At 40.0% G+C, this 22474-nt stretch overlaps 1 protein-coding gene across 1 annotated transcript in view; it reads left to right on the top strand.

Annotated features, from left to right (window-relative positions):
• The window catches only part of SLC9A9 (solute carrier family 9 member A9), a 586828-nt gene that overhangs the window by 16826 nt on the left and 547528 nt on the right, over positions 1 to 22474 (top strand). The window lies entirely within an intron of this gene.

The raw sequence follows: 22474 nt of genomic DNA, 5'->3' as shown, positions 1-22474 counted from the left end.
AATAGTTTCATAATTGCAAATTTGTGAACTGCTTCAGTTACTGGAAGGAAAACTTTCTTCTGCTCTCAGGAATCTGGGTCAGAAATCAGATGAGGTTACCTTTTGTGGTGCCGTGTACACCCTGGATCAGTCCTTGGAATAAGTGAATTTCTGTTTAACAAGTGTGTACTAGGAACCAGGATCTCACATCATTTATTTGAGATTTTTTTTCAGATCAGAGCTGAGAATTTTCTGACATTATGGAAGTCTATTGTTTCACTTTTATCCCATATGTACTTAGTTTTTATGTTCAAACACAACTTTTTTTTTTTTTTCCATTTTAAGAGGTTTGGGGCAGAAGGGGAGGTACTTGGCCTGCCCTTTTTCTCAGTCAAGATGACTAATTTATAATAATTGTTTTCATATTATCTTCCACTAGCACATTTTTAGATTAACTTCCCCTGGTACTTGGTGAGGGCTCAGGAAAGTCAAACTAATTATAATATTAGCCTAAATCAGACTTTGCAAAGTAAAGTGAAGCACAAAAAAAGAAAATTATATAATGTATTTCTGAAATAAAGAGGAGCAACTTCTAGCTCTGCCACTGCTTTTGGATTATTTGTTTTGGATTGTCTCTCCCATGTGTTTCTGTTTATATAATCATAAAAATTATCTCTTTTAAAATAAATATTTTTTAAACTTGTTAGCAACATAGGATTTAAATTAAAATACATTCTTGAGTTTTACCTTTGGTTAGTACCTGGACAGAAATTATTTCTCTCCTCACTCTCCCACACATTTTTATCTGCATTTCTATACAGCACTATTTCTTCAAACAGGTTGACATCTCTCCTTCCACCAAATGCTGATAATTATCCTTGTTGCTGTAGCAATTATGTTCTTGAACAGGACTGCCAATAAATGTCTGATCAGAAATTTTGTTATTGAATTATTGACATATTTATTCCTTCATCAGCATCCAGAGCCAAATGTTTGCTTTTGAAAAATTAAGGCAAGAGATGGAGAAAATGTCTAAGTTGCTGGAGCCCTCTTGGTGTTTTCAGTGAGTGGATTATGAGCTCTGCAAGTTCGGTACATAAAATGTTTACTTGACCTTGAGTGGCTCAAGTAGTTTCTAGAAGAACTTGTCAGTCATGGCATCTGGAGATGGGAATAGGTGACTCAGCAACCTGACTAAGTCCTCCTCTCATTGCTGGTATAGAAAGGGGCATCTACTGGCATACTTACTATATTACATGACTTTAAGGGATTTTGTTTATAAATATCTGGAGTGTGTCACAATGCGCATTTGTTGCTTATGTGCCAATGCTGGGGGACGCTAGTTAATCTGCAAAACTGAACAACCCATAGCCTGTCTTCCTTACTGAGAATTCTCTTTTGGGAGGCTTATAAGGAGGGAACATTGAGTAATGGTTAAACAAAAATAGGGTTAGACAGATCTTCCATCCCCCTTCTGTGAGTTTCTTAAGCTTCCAAATCCCCAACTTTCTTATTTGTGAAGTGAGGAGCTTAAAACCTATTCTGCAGGATTGTTTTAATGTTTAAATGAGGTGATGTATAATAAAGTGCCTGGCTAATGTGGGGCCTTTACATTGTACCATCGTTACTACCAATACTACTACTATTAGTACTACTGCCATTGCACTACCACTGCCAGTGTCACTGCCACTTCCACTACCTCCGAAAATAATGCTACCATTGCTACTATTAGATAATGTTTGAATGCTTAATATATGCCAGGAATTAATAAAATGTGTATTTATTTTATTAACTCATTTAACATTCATTTGGGGAGATAAAACCAATATATAATGGATATTTCTATATAATTCAGTCCTAAATTGTATCACATGAATTATGAGGACTGTGAAACTTTACAGATTCGTTGTTGTAGATACTTGAGCTTATTACATAGGCTTCTTGGGGAGATGGCACTTGAGAAGGGCTTTGGGTAGACAGTAGGGATTGAACTCAGAAAGGCTGTCAGGGCAGGGTGCATTGGAAGGTGAGACAGCAGTAAGTGAGTATCCAGGTAAGAATTGAAGAGGGCTTCATGAAAAGCCTGGATGCTTTGAATCAACAGAGCCTGCTTGATCTGTAGGAACAGTGTGAAGAGAAGAGCCTAAGATTCCAGGATTTTAAGCCTGGATGAAAGAATATGAGGTTCGTAGGGTAAAAGTTTGGGGAGGAAAGACTTGAGGAAGGGGTGGGTGAAAATGCCCTGGATCTGCACATACATATCCCCTAATTTAGAGCAAGAAAGAGACCCGATCTCATTAAATTGAACCTCATCATTTTATAGATGGGCAAAACAAGACATTAAGCACTAAAATCAATTTAAGTCAGTGGTTCCCAAACTGTCTGCACTTTGGAATCATTGGGAAGCTTCAAAACATACTAATGACTGTGTTCTGCCTCTGGGCTTGTCATTTGGCTGATTTAGGGAGTATCAAGAGTTTGGGAATTTTTAGAAGATCACCAAGGTGATGCTAATGGGCAAATGAGTTAGGGATTTAAGTCCTACTTCGAGTTCAGGTGAAATGGTGAGGAGGAAGATGCTGCTTTTGTTCTTCTTTACTTCACATCCACTGATGCAGATATACCAGCTCCTTTTATTTTGTTCACTCAGCACAACAAGAACTTTTTTGCTTCAGGACCTCTGTACCTGTCTTTCCTTTTACCTAAAATGGCCTCACTTCTACCCTTTGAATATCAGCCACCTTCACATTCCTAGAGTTTTGGCTTGAAATACCATCTCTTCAGAGAGGGCTTGCCCCTACCATTTTCTCACACTGTATCCTCCCTCCCTTCTCTCTCTCTCTCTCTCTCTCTCTCTCTCTCTCTCTGTGTGTGTGTGTATGTGTGTGTGTGTGTGGGTATGTGTTGGCGGGAGGAGTCAGTGCATGCCTGTCTCTTTCTCTCTTATTTCATAGTATTTGACACCATCTGAAATTATACATGTATTTGCTTACTTTTTGTTTATTAGCATTCTTACATTGCTTATTGTCCACTAGACTGTAAACTTCACAAAGGCAGGAACCATACCTCTTTTACTGACCAATGTATCCCCAAAGCCTGTCCTGGTGCCCCATGCCTAATAACTGCTAAACAGTGATGAATAAATAATTGAATGAGTCTGAGATCTTGGCAGAGCATATATGGCTAGAGAAATACACAGCATTTGGAAATTATCATTCTTGGAGTTGGTAGAACTGTAGTGTCCTGGATGCTTAATGTTTGTAGACACCTGACACATTCTTTAAGCTTAGCTGTGCATATGTGGAAAATACATTAATGTCTAGAGAAAATACATGGTGAGTTCAGGGTCCCACTACTGGTTAGAGCAGAGATAGAACTTGGACTATACTACTTAATTCTGAGTCCTAAGTAAATAATTGTACCCCACACTACTGGACAGGCTCTCTGAGAGGCCACATGGACAGAAAAGGGCAGGGCACCTGGGGCTGAGACCTAGGGTGTCTCACCGTTAGACAGGTGGAAGGAGATGACCAGTGCTGGGAAGAGTGCAGGGAAGTCAGAGTTGAGGAAGAGGTCCAGCTCAGCAGAGTCACAGAAGTCATTAGTGTGGCCCCACTGGGTCCTTTTCCTTTGTGATGTATTTTAAAGTGAGTATTTGGCCTTTGTTTCTAAAAGTTACATGATTTGAAAATGGGTTTTACTCTTAGAAAAAACGTAGTTTAGTGTCTTGGATGAAATTTCTGACTTCAGAATTTGGAGAGGCTGGAATGAATTCTTATGCTGTGTAATCACCTCTTAGAAGGTTTTATAAGAGCGTGCGTATTTCTGGGATGGTTAGGCATTGATGTGCTTAGAGACAGAACTGGTTTGATGGCTCTGTGAGTTCCTTCCAATAAGAAGGTATAAAACTGGAAATATACGAGAGCTGTTGGCATTTATATAAACAGCAATGCACTGTGATTTTATGCCATGTTTAAACATATAAAAATTTCAGGAAACACCATATGCCAAACTTGTTGTGTTCATGCTCAACATAGATAAAAATGTAGAAAAGAAAAATATTTTCACTTAAAGATTGGTGAAAACAGTATTCTTCTATATGTCATGAGCAGCTGATGAATTCAAAACAACCTTCTAAGAGGATAAAACTAGACCATGTTGCTCTGTATCTATTCAGCCAATGTTTCTAACCCCATTTGTCAAATTGTTCTGTGTATACAAGATACCTGCAACTGGTTGTAGTCCTTTAGGGCCTATATCCTATTACATGATAGTTTTGCAAGCATTAATCTGTTATGTAATATTTAGGAATACCAAAATGTCTACCAAATATTTCTGAATTTTATGTCAATAGGAAGTTCAAAACCTGCTTTTGAAGAGAAGATGATAAAATAACTTTCTCTCCCATACTTTCACTCATTTATTCTTTCAACACACATGAACCGAGTTCTATCAAATTCAATTCTGAAATAAGATGTGGTCTCAAGGAGTTTAGTAGTAAATCAGAGAAAAACATAGCATATGAATAAATGAATGAATAACACTAAAGGCAGGTATCAAAAAAGTGGGACAAGAACCACAGGTACCCAGAACAGGACAATATGGTCTCTTATTAGGGGTAAGAGGAAAGACTTCAAAGAAGGGCAGTTGATTGACTCTGGTGATAGGGGTATGTGTGGTGTAGGGGGGTGGGGATGGGGAGGCATTCCATGCAGAAGGAAAAGCATGTTGTGGTTGTGGGAAAAGAGGTAGACAGTATTCCAGGGGGGAAAAAAAAAAAAGCATTTCCAATTTGTTGAAGTGTAGAAGACCAGTGAAACCTAGGACCGAAAATGAAGGCAGACCTTGATTTGGAAGCCCCTGAATGACAGGTTGAGTAATGCCCTCTCTATTTGTAGTCAGAGGAACAGTGTAACGTTGACAAAAGCAAAGGGACAGTGTGCCTGCTGTGTACAGGGTAGAGAGTGAAAGCAAAGAGACAGGTGAAGCCTAGACTTGGATGGTAACCAAGAGGTAGATGCAAGAAAAACAAGGAAGGAAGGTTGTGAAGGGCTTGGCCCAACTAGTCAGAAGAAGAGGAAAAACAGCTTCCTCTGCTACCCTGGTCATGTGGGTTCACAGAAGGGTGGTGAGGCAAAAATGTGGAAGTTAAAAGTTAGAAGAAGGATTTTATTTGATTTGTTGGAGAAAATCACAAATCACAAATATGGTGGTTTTGTTTTTTTTTTTTAATTTTAAAGACGAGTCTTGCTCTGTCACCCAGGCTGCAGTACAGTGGCACGATCCCAGCTCACTGCAACCTCTGCCTTCTAGGTTCCAGCAATTCTCGTGCCCTAGCCTCCCAAGTACCTGGGACTATAGGTGTGTGCCACAACACCCAGCTACTTTTTGTATTCTTAGTAGAGATGGGGTTTCACAATGTTGGCCAGGCTGGTCTCCAACTCCTGACCTCCAGTGATCTGCCTGCCTCGGCCTCCCAAAGTGCTGGGATTATAGGTGTGAGCCACAGTGTCTGGCCACAAGTATGGTTTTAAACTGGAATGAATGAATCGATCTATTTCATCATTAATTTATTCATCATTGATTTAGCATGTTAGGTGTTTATAATACTCAGTTGGAAAGGTCAGTGGGCCATTTGGCTGGAAAGGTCTTGCAGATGCAGTAAATTATCAAAAAGTTGTCAACACAGTTAAATTTACGCTTCCTATCACTCATAAATAAGTTGACTGTAATGTAAAAAGTCAAAGGAAACCACCCAGCGAAAATTTTGCCAAGTCTTCACTTCCTGTGTGACAAGTAGACACTATCGCTTGGTGAAGGAAGTTATTTTGAAGTAAGTTACACTGCCGAGCAATCTGTTCTTTCTATTCTTTCAATAAAGAAAATTGTCAAGCTGCAAATAGGTCATCAGAGCTCATTTCAATTGTGTTGATAATACTACATATTTTAGAGATATTTTAATGAAGCCCTTATAGAAACAGCTAACCATAAGACTTTTAAAGTAATTTTGTTTCTGAAGCATTAAATGAATAGATTAATTTGTTTTAGCTTTAAATAAATAAATCAAAGTCCTTTTTTTCTCACTATCTAACTTTTCCTGATGGTGATTTTGATTTTTCATCATTCAGTTTTAATTCTTATATATTTATTTGTAAACTACATTTGCATTTTCTAGTCTTTTCCTTTACTTGAGCTTCAATAAGGCCAGGGGCAAACCTCTTCCTGTAACAGGAATAGCTTGAGCAGAGAGAGTCACTGGGCCAAGAGATAAATATGTACGCTTAACACTAAGACACTCTTGGGGAGGATAAAGAAAGGACTGAAAAGAAACTTTTAAAAAAACTTTTCTAGGCACACTGAGAGAAAACAAGCTTCATGATGATAAATCAGCATTGGGGGTTTGGAGAAGCATTTGTAGGATACTATCAATTATTCTTCCTTTCCACAGAGAATGGGGCTTCATGATTTGTGTTTCTCTATCATGACATGTCTTGGCTCTTACCATGTGAGATGGTTCCAGAGAATGTCAAGTCTGGCAGTAAATGGGAGGCTATTTGGGCGGATGTAGCTCCTTTCATCCTAAACCTTATTTAAGAGATTTGCTGTTAATAAACAAACTAAAAATTTATTTGCTTTAGCTGTTTTCTTCCACTTTCATTCAACTTTTTTGGCAAAAAGTTGGCCTGTGAGATGACCTCAGAAATGTATTTAAAGACTCTAAACATTCCATTTGATTTTGATTTAGTCATTGAACAACACAGATTTTCTTCATTCCTTTAGTCATTCAAAAAATATTTATTTATTGAGCACTTGCCATTTGCCAGGCATTGGTTTTAGGTGTTGCAAGTATGGCAGTGAACAAAACAAGGTCCCTGTACTCATGAGGTTTAGCTTCCTGGAGGGGGATAGACAAAGGAAGTTCAGCACAAGCATTTGTAATCCAGAGCTAAGTGGAGGCAAGTGCTATGAAGAGAAGTTAGCAAAATTAGAAGGTTCGGAGCAAAGGGTCTTCAGATACGTCCTGTGGAGAAGGCCTCACTGAGGTGAAGTCGGAGCTGAGACCTAATGAGGTGGGGACTATGCCATGCAGAAATCTGGAAGAAGGGAATTTCAAAGCAGAGGACAAAACTAAGTAACAGTAAGTGCCTGCTGCTTTCTGAAAGGCAGTTTTTTGTTTGTTTGTTTTCGTTTTTGTTTTTGTTTCCTGCCAGCTCTTTGCCATTTTATTCATGAATATTCCAAGATCATTTTTTATACATAAAAGGTTTTAGAAAAAAAAATATTTTTTGTAGTAGAGAAGGGCAGAGAAGAAGAGAGCGATCAACCTGGCATAGGGATTGGAAATCTAGAAACACAAGGATGCTCTGCTCCGAGGGGCATGAGGTGCCATGAGGTACCATGGCCACTTTTGAAAGCTTGCCTTCGGAATGCACCATGCAAATACTAACTTCCAAACTTTTGATTATGCACTCCACCAGTAAAATGCCTTTGAGCATATGTACCGATATGCCTTTTTATTTACAAGTTGGATGTAAGTACTACTGTATCAATATACTCTATACATTATAAAGCAAATATCAAACTAGAATTTTTTAAAAGGAAGAAATAAAATGAAATATAAACAGAAGTTACAGTATGTCCTTTGCACACCAAAATCATCCTTTCCATTCTCTAGGATATGGATACCTCATTTTAGAGACCGATATAATATCTTAGATTTTGTTAAAATTTTATTTTTATTGTAACTATTAAATATTTTTGATAACTATCTTTAAAAATTCCACTCTTTTCTGAAATCTTTTTTAACTTTTAATTTTTATTTTAAAGTTTTATTTTAAAGTTTTATTTTTTATTTTTGTGGGTACATAGTAGGTATATGTGTTTATGGGTTACATAAGATGTTTTGATACAGGCATGCAATGTGAAGTAATCACATCATGGAGGATGGGGTAGCCATCCCCTCAAGCATTTATTCTTTGTGTCTTTTCTGAAATCTTTTTTTATTTTTTTTTTGAGACAGAGTTTCCCTCTGTCGCCCAGCCTGGAGTGCAGTGGCCTGATCTCGGCTCACTGCAAGCTCTGCCTCCCCAGCCTGGAGTGCGCCCGGCTAAGTGGCGTGTTTTCACCATGTTAGCCAGGATGGTCTCGATCTCACTGCAAGCTCTGCAGGCTCCCGCCCTTTTCTGGTATTCTTAGTCTTCAGCACCATATCTCCTGCCTCAGCCTCTAGGGGGATTAGCTCTGGGAGCTCACCCCAAATGTCCCCATACTACTATACTACAGGTCTCATAAGTCTGCAGTCCATAGCTCCACCTGTCATTCCCCCTCGCCGGCTATATTTTTTTTTTTTTTTTTTTTTTTAGTAGTGGCCGCATCTCAGAGCTCCGCCTCCCGGGGGGTTTCACCGTGTTAGCCAGGATGGTCTGAATCTCCTGACCTCATGATCCGCCGGTCTCGGCCTCCCAAAGTGCTGGGATTACAGGCGTTTCTATAATGTTTTGATTCATGTCTGTCTTCTCAATGTCACTTATCTATATTCTCACTAGACTGTGGGCTCCAGGATGGCAGAGGCTAGGTCTGTTTTGTGGTCACATTTATTCCACGATTCCCGGCAAATGGTGAATTCTCTGTGGATCTTGATAAATGAATGGATGATGTAACCAGGTATCTATCATTCTCTGCTTGTCAGTAGCTCCTTTTCACTGCTACTCTGTCCTGTCTTAATTGCTGACTATTTTGTAACCAAGCATCTACCTCAGATTTCTCTTCAGGGTGAATTCTGTGTGCTCTGTGATGGTTGTTTACTACTCAGAGGACTGAACTGCTAAAAAGTCTGCTCTCCAAATAATTGCTTAGGGATGGGAGGAGGCAGAGAGAGATTCAAGACAGGGAGAGAGGGAGAGAAAAGGAGGCTGAGCAAAGAACAGAAAACAGAGAGAGAGTGGAAGGGAAAAAACGAATTTCCCATTGTACTTTACGTCTGAGTAAATAATGTTTGCAATAGATCATTCAATTCTTTTCCCCATTGCTTTGTTCTTTCTAAAATATTACACTGTGGCAAGAGTGCACATTTATCATTCCTGGTCTCCAGTAAGTAGTTATTTAAAGCTCCACCCACCTGCATTTCCCTGTTCTCTCCTGAGGCCATTAGGAAGCTCCTGGTTAGTAGCAGATACAGCCTGAGGTAGGCTCCACAGACAACTGGGCACAGGAGGGGACGGGACCTACTGAAGCTGCACATTCATCTGGTTGTCTCTTGTTGCCTTTTAAGCTTGCCCGGAGTTATGGAGTCTCCCAGCTGCTCCCTTCACATCCATTTCTGATCACAGGGCTAAATGGGCTCTGATTTATCACGTTCCGCCCCAGGTTGGGGTGCGTGGAGCAAGAATGGCCTGCAAATTCAGGTGGTCTTCATCTTTCTTTCTAACTGTCACATAATGGGTTCCCAGAGGAGCAGCGGACCCTGAGGTAGTGTGTAGTGAGCAGGACGTTTATCAAGTACCCTTGAGACTGACACTTTCAGTAGAAGAGGAGGGAAGCCTGAGTGGGTAGAGAGAGAAATACAGCTGAGATGCAGGCCCAACGATTATGGCTGCCTCCTTGGGAAGCTGTGGAGCTAGAATGAGCCTTCAAAGTCATTCTCAGTTGGACTCAGAAGGCTAGGCCTCTAAAACACCAAATTGCTCTGTTCTTTTGTGTGGGTCACTCTGGAAAGGGCGTGACCATGGGTGAGGTGCTTCTCTGCAGTCTTGGCAATCCCTGAAGGGACTGACAGTGCTCCCTGCAGCAGGGGCAACACAGCCTTCATCGAAGGGGAGTCAGGGTGGCACAGCACAGCACCAGGCTCACTGACCCCCCATAGGCTGGGAAGCTTTATCTAGATTTTACACCTGAGAACAGTACCTAGATGATGAGTTAACACATAGTTGGAGTAAAATGCCTGCAGTGGAGTGCTGGAGCAGGCTTGTCCCAGCTTTTGAGAACTGATTATTAAATATTCAACAATTTTGTGAGCCTGTCAAAAACTTGAAATGGGCCATGATAGGAGTATTTATACCACAGAAATTGGCAAATGCTACAGATCAGGGCTTGTGAGGTTTTGTTTTTGTTTTTCTCCAGACAGATGGTTTACAAGCCCATCACTACATACAGGCTTACCTAATTTCATTTTTAGGAGAATTGGAAATATCTAAACACTTCATTTTTCACCTCCCCAAAAAGTCCTTTCCTACTTGACAATTGTCTTAAAATTTTACTGTTAGAGCATCACATTTTCAGCTCAAACTCTGACTGCCTCTAAGATCACATGGCGAAGTGCATAAGGTTCTACAATTAGACCTAATTGAATCTCATCTCTGCCACTCCTAGCACTGAAATCTTTGGTAGGTTAATTTCTCTGAGCATATTTTTTCTTATCAATGAAGCAGGGATTATTGATACTACTTTAGAGAGTTACTTTCAGAACTAAAGAGAAAAGTTATGTTTAAAATTAGGCAAGTTATAACTATTAGTCTACTTCCTTTTCTCCTTCCATAACATCTGTCCTTAGTGGGCATGGATTTCCCCTTGGAGTAAGAAGTCTGAGGAGGGCATGATGGAGAAAGTTTGGTGTTGCTTTTTATCGTACCATTTAAAATGGTGCTTAAATGCATTTTAAAAATGTGCATCAATTTAATTTTAAATCGTGCTTTCTGCTGATTTCAGCACACACAGCTTCCTGCTTTACCCCAGTCCCCTCAAGGGTGCCTGCTGTGACTGTGGTCCTTGCTGACTCAGCCCTTGCCAGTCCAGCTTCCCCAGGCCTATTGCTCCCTGGTGAGGTCATGTGATGGGGGAAGTTGTATACACACTTCAAAGCTAAGGTCTGAAAAAGATACTGCAAACTCAAAAAAAAAAAAAAAAAAAAAAAAAAAAGTAAGGCAAAGAAAGAAACTCTAGGATTGAGATGCTCCTGTATATTCTGAAGTGATAGAAAGCAGTTTCTTTTGCCTGTAATAAAAAAAAATAGCCAATATTAAGATCTATTCTAGATTGGAAAAAAAGAAAAAAAGATATCATTGTTGATGTGCAAAGTTTCAATTGTTTTGGATGCATGGCTCCTGACACCTGAGGAATGAGTAGCTCTTGGTGAGATGCAGGACCAGGCTCTTCTCTCATGCATCTGGTATCATGTCAGTCTTAGAGTGAAGTCACATTATTATGTCAATACCACAGCTAGTGAGGTGTGGTAGAGCAACCCCCACATGAATGGCAGACTTACAAGGGACCAGCAGCAGCCAATTCAAGTGTGCAGAAAACGAGAAGGCCTGGAGTCTGGGCATCTATGTCCAAGGGTAGGAAACCCAGGATATATGGTGTTGACCTTAGCAAAGAGTCACAGAGATAGCAAAGGTGAGTTTGTGCATCAAGAATCTTATGCAAAGCATAGGAGAGTTTCTAGCCATTGGTGGTTTGTTGCCATGGCAATGATCTAGAAAATTTAGATGTCCTCGATGTATTTGCATCCAATGAGAACAAATTCAGCAGTTGAGTGGGTGACCTGAACCCACTTATGAGTAGGAGATGGGATACTGAAGTTAAAAGGCCAATCTCTGGAGCCATATAACATGGATCAAATGCCACTTACCAGCTGTGTGATCTTAGGTAAGATAATTAACCATCCTATGCTTCAATTTCCTAACTACTTTGTAGGGCTATTGTGAATTGCAAATGAGAAATTTCATGTGAAGCACTTAGAATAGTGTCTGGCTCATAGTAAGTGCTCAAAGTATATTAACTGTTACTTGTTATTGTTGTTATCAGCAAAGCAATGGACTTGCAATTAGAAGCTATGATTTGAGTCAAGACCTTGGCTATTTACAAGGTAGGTAACCTAGGGCAAATGACATACCTTGTAAACAGCTAAGGCCTTAACTCTGAGCCTGGTTCCACCTCTGTAAAAATGAGGTGTGCATACTTAACTCAAAGGGTGTTGTAAAGAAACAAAAGAGACACTGTGTATGAAGGAAACTTTAAAACTGTAACAGCCTTATGGAAAGATTTTTTTTATTACTTACTATTATTATTAATTGGCAAATAGTAAATGTACCAGGTTATATGTGAGGAAGTCAAATCCTAAACTTCAGCCCCACACAAGTTATAATAGTGACAGTGTATTTTCTTTTCCATGGAAATTTTTTATTTACAAAGGCTTCTCCTGTTGCATTGTCCATTCAGTCTCACCATTATTCCATAAGACAAACAGATATGACCCACATTACAGAGAAGGAAACCAAAGTTCTGGAAGCTTAAGTGATTTGGCCAAGTTTGATTTACAACAGAACTAGGATTCGGACCAGGGCTTCTGACTCCAAGTTCAATGTCCTTTCTACAACTCCATGCTGCCAAGTTAAATGTTTAGAATTATGTAAATGTTTTGGTCTTAATTCACCACTTAATTTTGCATGAAGTCATAGGCACTGCCTACCTCCAATGAAATAACAGTGTTTATATCTGTCAGTTTTGCTTGTATAATGTTCACAATGGGACATTTCTAACTTCTAGCATTTTAATGACTTGAAAAGTAATTATAGCTTTGTGGTATTCTAGTCTCACCAATTCTCAATGATAACTTGTTATTTTTCTCTGCATTGTTCTCCCTTCACTGTTCCTCTGTAATTTAGTTTTGCTTCTATGAATTTCAATGAAAATGTATATATTTCAGTGATCATCCTCTTTTTTTTTTTTTTTTTTTTTGAGACAGAGTTTCACTCTTGTTACCCAGGCTGGAGTGCAATGGCGCTATCTCGGCCCACTGCAACCTCCGCCTAATGGGTTCAAGCCATTCTCCTACCTCAGCCTCCTGAGTAGCTGGGATTACAGGCATGTGCAACCATGCCCAGCTAATTTTTTGTATTTTTAGCAGAGATGGGGTTTCTCTATGTTGGTCAGGCTAGTCTTGAACTCCTGACCTCAGGTGATCCACCCACCTTGGCTTCCCAAAATGCTGAGATTACAGGCCTGAGCCACCACGCCTGGCCAATCCTCCATTTTTTAACTGTTAACATGCATAATACTAAGTTTTCTATTTGGAGGGATTTGCCACAGACTTCCAGTAATTTTTGAAAAGAATGAAAATAACTCAATAGGTTTGGACATTCAATGAGTGTTTATTGCTCACCTGCCTGATTCTGTATTAGGCTTTTTCAGATATTTTATCACACTTAAAAATCATGGCTGGGCACGTGGTGGCTCACACCTGCAGTCCGAGCACTTTGGGAGGCTGAGGCGGGTGGATCACTTGAGGTCAGGAGTTCATGACCAGCCTGGCCAATATGGTGAAACCCAGTCTCTACTAAAACAAAAATCGTCTGAGCATAGTGGTGCGTGCCTGTAATCCCAGCTGCTCAGAAGGCTGAGGTAGGAGAACCATTTGATCCTGGGAGGCAGAGGTTGCAGTGAACCAAGATCAAGCCATTGCACTCCAGCCTGGGCAACAGAGCGAGACTCCGTCTCAAAAAAAAAAAAAAAAAAAAAAAATTATAACAAGTCTGAGTCTCTAGTTCTTAACTTTTTCTTATATTCTATTTTCAGCTTTTATTATCCCTTGATCTTTAAAAGATAATTTTTAAAATATATTGATTTTCATTAATAACTCCATTATATTTGTAGAATAACTTCATAAATGGTAACTTTACAAGATATTCCTTTAGAATGACAAGAAAGTATTTTACCTGAAAGAATTAAAATAATCCCACAATATTATGCAACCACTATAAATTTTGGTAAATTTCCGTCAGTCACTTTACATATTTTTTTCTGTGTAGCTTAAATCAGATGGTCGCTAAAGCTTTGTAACTTGCTTTACTTACTTGTTATCATAACCTAAACCTTCTCTCAGACTTTTAAAAATTGACTGTAATGGGTGGAAATGTGCTTGATTTTGTAGTTGTTTCTAAATTTTCACTAATATAAAAAATACTTCAGTGAATACCTATCTGTATAAAGATTTTCCTATATTTTGAAACATTAAATAGGCTATTAAACATTAAATAACTATCAGATAACAGCTATAAAATATTTATTAGAATAAATATCTTCTGGGTCTTTGAAAAAGCGCTGGAAAGTGGCAGAAGAGCCAACTGAAATCAACGGGGAAAGGATTCATTACCAAATACCTATGAATTTTCCTAGGACAATTGGCTGTCAATATGGAAGAAAAAGAATTAGATATCTATCTTACATCTTATTGCAAATAAATCTGAGATGGATTAGAGACTTAAGTAAAAATCAAACTATACAACTTTAGGAGAAAATATATATATGACATCAGGATAGGAAAATATTTTTAAAGATATCACCAAAAGCATAAATAATAAAGTAAAAATGGAATAAATTTTACTACATTAAAATAAACTTTTGCATGAAAAAGATACTATCAACAAAGTTAAAAGACAAAGTTTAAAAGCTTAAGGAGATCATGAGAATAGAAGAATGTATATGAAATCTAAATAACCAAAGCAGAATAGTAACCAGATTACATTAAGAACTAATCAATAAGAAAAACTAATACTGAGTAAAAGAGATCAGAAAATTCACTAAAGAGATACCACAAAGGCCAATAAATGAGGAATATATGTTCCTTTAATTAGTAATGAAAAATTTTAAGTAAATGATCATGTGATATCATTTCATACTTACCAGATTGCCAAAAATTAGAAATTTGTCAATACTAAGTATTGGCTAAAATCTGGGGAAATACTCTTATACTTTACTGTGGGAGTATAAATTGGTATAGCCCCTCTAATTTGGTGATACCTACTAAAGTTGAAGGTTTATATACCTCATACCCCAGCAGGCCCACTTCTAGGTATTTTCACTTCTGGAGAAACTCTCACATGTATACACAGACTTAAGTACAAGAATATACATTGCAGCATTTCTAGTAATGGTAACAAGAGAAGGGAAAAAAATCAAATCATGATATATTCATCTCATAGAACATTACACAGCAGTTTAAGTGAGTGGATGAGATTCACTTGTATATTAATATACATAAATCTTAAAAACTATGTTGAATGCAAAAGGCAAGAGGATGCCTTTTATATTCAATAAATGTAAAAGGGTATTTATGACACAATTTTAAAATAAATATACAAAAATATTTTAAAATTAGGTGGCTGTGGTGGTATGCACCTGGGGGTCCTAGCTACTTGGGAGGCTTAGATGGAAGGATCACTTGAGCCCACGAGTTCCAGGTTGCAGTGAGCTATGATTGCACCACTGTACTCCAGCCTGGGCAACAAAGCAAGACCCTATCTCAAATATAATAAAGTAAAAACACACAAGCAATACTAATTATGGTTTATGACCACACACATATGAAATACATAAATACAGTAATGGAAGGAAAGGGCACTGATGTCAGGGCACTGCTTATTTCCAGGGCTGGGTGAGAAGAGGAGGAACTTCAACTCTAGCATATCATTTAAAACTTGTTTGAGGTGAAGTTAAGCACATACATAAAATAAGAGAAAAACGTCTCTGGTTTAGAATTTCCAAGCTTGGTGCTGCCTCTGAACAAGTTGGACCTTACACATGTCTCTCCATCTCTCTGGAGGATTATATTAGGTCAGGATTTTTGTTTTGTTGTTTTTTGTTTGTTTGTTTGTTTGTCTTTGAGATGGAGTCTTGCTCTGTTGCCAGGCTGGAGTGCAGTGGCGCGATCTCGGCTCACTGTAACCTCCACCTCCCAGGTTCAAGCGATTCTTCTGTCTCAGCCTCCCGAGTAGCTGGGACTACAGGCTGTGCCACCATGCTGGGATAATTTTTTTGTACTTTTAGTAGAGACAGGATTTCACCATGTTGGCCAGGATGGTCTCCATCTCTTGACCTCATGATCTGCCCACATCAGCCTCCCAAAGAGCTGGGATTACAGATGTGGGCTACCGCACCCAGCCGATACTAAGTCAGGGTTTTAAACCTTTTCTTTTCCAAATGGCAAAAAGCCCTTCATTCAAAGAAAATCTAACAAAGAAAGGACTTCACAGTGTGTCAAGCAGGTGAAGTCAAAACTGCTAAGACAGGAATGGAGGGGGCAGTTGTCCCCACTTTCCATTACTGCCACCCTTCTCCCCAACTAGGTGACCTCTAAGGCAGCTTCTCCCTCTAATGGCCTAGCTGTCAATGCACTGGCTGTTAGTCTGCACGAGGTATGACCCATTTCTTTGACAAGTGCCTGCCACGTCTGAGGGCTCTTCAGCAAGCACCTGGAGAAATGGAAGAATGCTTTTTACTATGAAACCATCCCCTAACTTGCCCTATCCACAGATTTGAATGTCTTGAGTAAAATTTCTCCCCATTTTAAAAGCATTCATTTATTAATTTTGCTGCTCTTATCACCTCTTTAATTTTCTTAACGTAGCACATCTTCATTATTTTGGCCCTTACCACTCTGTTTCCTGATGTCCTCTCCTACCTCCTTCCTCCCCTTTTGCGACCTTTGTCCTTTTATTTCCCCTCTCCCTTGTTCCTCCTGTTCATCCAAGAGCCATTTATCAGGTTCCTGAAAAAGCCACTGCTCAGCCTGCCCTGTGAAAGGCCCAGAGCCCACCTTGCCATCACTCATTTTTTCCTTAACCTCCTGTACCCACTTCTTAGTGTAAGTCAGTCAGAAATGATCAAAAACCACTTCCTAATTATGAAACCCAAAGGATTTTCCCTTGGTCCTTAAACTCCTTTTTTCAGCGGCTGACATCAGAGCAGGGAAGGTGGAGTCGGTTCCTCCCCATCCATTCTCTGAGCCAGGTGCAAAAACAGGTCCACTTTGGGCGGTTGCATTCTTACATCTCTTTCTGTTTATTGAATTTCAGATACATAGTCAATGATTGGGGAAAATTATGACTCAAATGCAATATTTTGAAATTATTCTGAAAGAGTGTTTGATGTTTATCTGAAGTTCCAATTTCACTCAGTATCCTGTGTTTGTATTGCTAAGCCTAGCAGCACTGCATGAGAGAGTGGCAGCTCCTTCTCATCCTCCACCTCTTTCTGGCTTTCTGCAGCCCTGGGTTTCATTCTCCTCCTGTCTCTGATTGTTGTCTCTCTCCCTGGTGGGGCCACTGCGTCCCCTCCCAGCATTCTGTCTTTGATCCTTGGCTCTTTTTTATGGCACTCACTTCCCAGATATCCCATCTATGCTCATCAACTCATTTTTTCCATACCGATGATTCTGGATCATTTCTCCTTGGCCCTGACTTTGCCACCAGGTACATACTTCCAAGCGGCGTACAGGCACCTCCAACTTAGTGAGCAGAAGCCTCCATGGGCCTTCAGCCTTTCTGACCCTCTTACTCCTGGTGAGTCAGCTCCTCCTCAGTCATATTCTCAGTCACTCACCCAGGTACAGAAACATAGGTTCCTTATGGAGTTTTCTATTTTTACCTCTATTTTACCCACAAACCCTGCTAGTCCTCCCTGCCATGTGCCTGGCTTATTTTAAGAAAACACATGTTGAGTGAATGGATGTCTCCTGGTCTTGTTTCTTTCTTTCCATTCTATCACAGCCACCTTCATTCACACTATCATTACCTTGTGCTCGTTCTGGTGACTGCAGCCTGGCAATGGTTTCCCTTCATCCGGGACAATCTTGAGGTCTCTGCAAACTAATCTGCACGGACATCTTCTTTAAAAATATATATATTTTTGACTAGGTAATACATTCACATGACCTGATGTTCAAAGGGTACAAAAGAGTATGTGAGAATCTTGAAGTTTCATTCATTGTTGTCTCTTTTGCCGGCTCATGTTGTAGCCAGTGGATAAATAGATTCAGGAATCAGAAAGATGGGGATCAAAAGCAAAATGCAAAATAATGGGGCTTGGTCTAGGGATGCCTTGCTCACCTTTACACCAGAATTAGAAAGACTTACACACCCAGAGAGACCCAGCTGGACAGAATTGTCCTCCATGCTGGGCTCTGCTCTTATAAAGCTTGAGGATGGGAGGAAGAGAGTGGGGATTCACTCATCAAGCGGGCTTATTCCAGTGTGAACAGAGGAGAAGGCTGAGAGGCACACACTTAATTCCTCTTCTCCAACTCACCAATCAGACTAGTCACTCTCTATTCCCTAAAAAGGGGTGAATTAAAGTTGGGACCAGGATTGGGGGGTTGAAGCCTTTCCAGTACTCCCAGGCTGGTGTGCTGATGGATTACAGGTGTGTCACGAGATATGGATCTTTCCATCCTTGGATCAAGGATTAGCAGAGCCCCAGACTTGTCCTCTTCAGCCATGAGCACCTTCGTCAGAACCCTAATATCCTTCCAATTTAGCCTCATTGACCCAATATTATCATTTTCTGTTTGTATCATATTGGGGAAAATTCTGGCATGTACTGCTCCCAGCAGTGGTCACCTCTGTATTTATAGATTTGAAACCAGCACAAAGAAGGTCACCCCTTGCCCCTTACTTGGTACACACAGAAAATTCTTTTGCCAAACGCCCTTCCTGCCACCAAGCTCTCCCCAGCCTTCCCCAAAGCAACCAATAGTTACTCTTTCTATACACAGGTAAATATTTCATGTCCTTCTTTAAAAAAAATACACAAATCACAAGATAGGCCAAATACTTTAATAAAATACTATCAAATCTCAGCAGCTTAATGTAGTAAATGTTTATTTCTTGTGCATGTCTCAATCCAGTGTGGCTTTTTGGGTCAATGATGGGGCACTGGGTTCCTCTCCTGGAGTCGTTCATGGATCTCACTTCCTTTAATCTAGTGTCTCTGTTAGTCTCTAGGGATTCATAACTGCTGCTGGATGCTCTACGTGAGCTGAAAAAGGAAGGAAGGAAAGAAAGCATGGAAAATCTGGGGGATTTTAGGGACTAGGAAGTGATAAATATTATTTCCATCCATATTCAGTTGGCCTGAACTCAGTCATATGGTCCCACCTGACTACAAGGAAATGTAGTCTACATGTCTGACCAGGACAAAAAGGAAATGGATGTTGTAAAGTCATAGAGATTTCTGTAACACATGCCAGACCTGCCATTCTGCACCTTGCTCTTTTGACTTGACAATACATTTTAGAGCACAGTCACATTATTTCATATGCAAGCAGTTTCCTCAGCTTTTCTAACAGGTGCATTTTATGAATTATATCATAATTTATTTAACTAGTCCATGGTCCAATCATCCTCAATGTTTTGTTTTTTCCATTATTTCATCTGCAATAAATACTCTTGTAATTGTATTATTCCACACATGCGCAAGCATATCTGCAGGATAAATTCTCAGGTGAGGTGTTACTGAATCAAATGGTATCAACAGTTACTATTTTGATACCTATTACCAAATTACCCTTCTTAGGAGTAATACAAATTTTATTCCCAACAGCCATTTTATTATTTAATTCTGCTTGTGTACAATATTTTGTCAACAAGTTTGAGTAAATATAGTTTAAATCCAGTGGATCTGAGAGAGGCCCACAATCTTGGTTGTATCCTCCTGTTGGACTTTCCCTTCCCCTCTATTCCTTAGGAACCCAGTGTTGTCTATTTCTGTTCCCCAAGTGTTCCTTGTGCCTCATGTTTTTTTTTTTTTTTTTTTTTTGAGACGGAGTCTCACGCTGTTGCCCAGGCTGGAGTGCAGTGGCGCGATCTCGGCTCACTGCAAGCTGCGCCTCCCGGGTTCCCGCCATTCTCCTGCCTCAGCCTCCTTAGTAGCTGGGACTGCAGGCGCCCGCCACCGCGCCCGGCTAATTTTTTGTATCTTTAGTAGAGACGGGGTTTCACTGTGGTCTCGATCTCCTGACCTTGTGATCCGCCCGCCACAGCCTCCCAAAGTGCTGGGATTACAGGCTTGAGCCACCGCGCCCGGCGTGCCTCATATTCTTAAGCCATTGCTTCAATATTTTATTTCATTTAGATTCAGATCTCGTGAACACTTCTTTACTTCTTTTTTTTTCTTTCTTTCTTTCTTTCTTTCTTTTTTTTTTTTTTTTTTTTTTTTTTTTTGAGACAAGATCTCTCTCTGTCACCCAACCTGGAGTGCAGTGATGCAATCCTGGCTCACTATAACCTCTGCCTCCTGGGTTCATGAGACTCTTGTGCCTTAGACTCCAGAGTAGCTGGGATTACAGGCATGTGCCACCATGCCCGGCTAATTTTTTTGGTTTTTTGGTTTTTTTTGTTTTTTGTTTTGGTTTTTTGCCATGTTGGCCAGGCTGGTCTGGAACTCCTGGCCTCAAATGATCCACCCACGTCGGTCTCCCAAAGTGCTGGGATTACAGGTGTGCCAGGCCAGTGAACACTTCTTGAAAAATAGGGCTGGGTACCAACAGAACCCTTTAAATTCATTATTACATATAATTCTCAGAAGCAACTCTAGCAAGTAAGCATTTTCATGCCCATAGTACAAATAAGGAAACTGAGGCTCAGAGAGGTTAAGTAAATAGACCAAGGTCATCTAATTAGTAGGTGGTATATTTTCATTAGGTATTCTGAGAGTTTTCTTTTTTCTCTCACTCTGGTTCTTCCAAACCAAAGCATAACTTAAGGCAGAGGAAAAGAAATGCACACACTTGAGCTGTCCCTAGGTGTGACCCAAAGCTGCCTGAGCCAAGATGTTTCCTTTGAAGTCTTCTATTTGTATTAAAAATGGATACAGATTTTTAGTTTCACTTTTTCACATATCTGCATTTATTTTAATATTTTATTTTATTTTTTATTTTTTTATTTTATTTTAATTTTTTTTTTTTGAGACGGAGTCTCACTCTGTCGCCCAGGCTGGAGTGCAGTGGCCGGATCTCAGCTCACTGCAAGCTCCGCCTCCCAGGTTCACGCCATTCTCCTGCCTCAGCCTCCCGAGTAGCTGGGACTACAGGCGCCCGCCACCTCGCCCGGCTAGTTGTTTTTTTTTTTTTTTTTTTTTTGAGACGGAGTCTCGCTCTGTCGCCCAGGTTGGAGTGCAGTGGCCGGATCTCAGCTCACTGCAAGCTCCGCCTCCCAGGTTTACGCCATTCTTCTGCCTCAGCCTCCCGAGTAGCTGGGACTACAGGCGCCCGCCACCTCGCCCGGCTAGTTTTTTGTATTTTTTAGTAGAGACGGGGTTTCACGGTGTTAGCCAGGATGGTCTCGATCTCCTGACCTCGTGATCCGCCCGTCTCGGCCTCCCAAAGTGCTGGGATTACAGGCTTGAGCCACCGCGCCCGGCCTAGTTTTTTTTTTTTTTGTATTTTTTAGTAGAGACGGGGTTTCACCGTGTTAGCCAGGATGGTCTTGATCTTGTGACCTCGTGATCCACCCGTCTTGGCCTCCCAAAGTGCTGGGATTACAGGCTTGAGCCACCGCGCCCGGCCTATTTTAATATTTTAAATTCCTTGCTACCAACTGTAACTGAAACCCCAGGAAGCTACTGGTGTTCTCTGTGGTTTGGGGAACTCTGGCCCACTGCCCCCAGGGCAGGCAGGAGAGCATGGTTCTGCATGTCAGCACCCCACAAATAGACTCTTACCCATTTTTCAAAATCCAACTCATATGCTGCTTCAACATCAAAGTTTCCTGGGGGATCAGCAAGCCCAGAATGGTGTCGCTGTCATAGAAAACTCTGAATTACGGCTTTTCCCAGGGCCTAAGATGCAATTACACAGTGTCTTTCCTTCCTTGGACTATAACCTTCATGGAGTCAGTCTCTCTATAATATATCTTCAAGTGCTTTGCAGCAAAAAGAGGATTGTTAAATTTTTAATGAATAAAGCATTGAAGATGATTAACACGTTATTGTTAACCACTTTTACTTTTCCAAAAAAAAAAAAAAAATCAGCAATTGCAAAATAGCAGAAGCCTACTTCTTAGTTCCAGCTTCTCTTAAACACTCCTAAATCTTGCTTAAAATTGTTATGTTAGCCTCATGTTTCTTTGGAAAGCACACATTTCGTTTGTCCATGCATATATATCCAATTCCCAGTGATAGTCCTGTCTTATTGATTGACACTGGGTAAGCCATTAATTTATTCTCCTGTCTCTGGAAAATGGGGATAATTGCATTTGCCAGCTACCACTTGAGAATGTTGTCAGAATTGATGAAACAATGTTTTTAAAAGACCTCTTTGGAAGGAATATACTATATAAATCACAATCTCTCACTAGGATGATTGTTTTACTGATTATTTATTTAGTAGTTCAGTGGAACACTGATATTTCTTCCCAGATAAGTCATCTTGAGTCAATGGATTCCTTAATACTCAGACCCAAAAAGAATTTTGTATCTATAACCTTCTGATGAACTTGGAAATTAACTTGGTACATATCCTTTCTACTCTGGGAAGTATTCAAGTTGATTATCTCTGTAAATATATGTCTGGGCCATTGCTAGCCAAATGCTGGTGCACGTATGAGATAATGTTTAAAATATGCTGCATCCTTGTGAACATATTATTTTTCTCTCCCATATTAATAATTGAATTTTAATATTTAAAAATCTCACTGCTTTCATAAGACATACATAATGTTTCCAT

Source organism: Macaca thibetana, chromosome 2 (assembly GCF_024542745.1).
Source record: "Macaca thibetana thibetana isolate TM-01 chromosome 2, ASM2454274v1, whole genome shotgun sequence".
Classification (NCBI taxonomy): Eukaryota; Metazoa; Chordata; class Mammalia; order Primates; family Cercopithecidae; genus Macaca; species Macaca thibetana.
The sequence above is the reverse complement of the archived record's forward strand: the minus strand, read 5'-3'. Positions and strand labels throughout refer to the sequence as shown.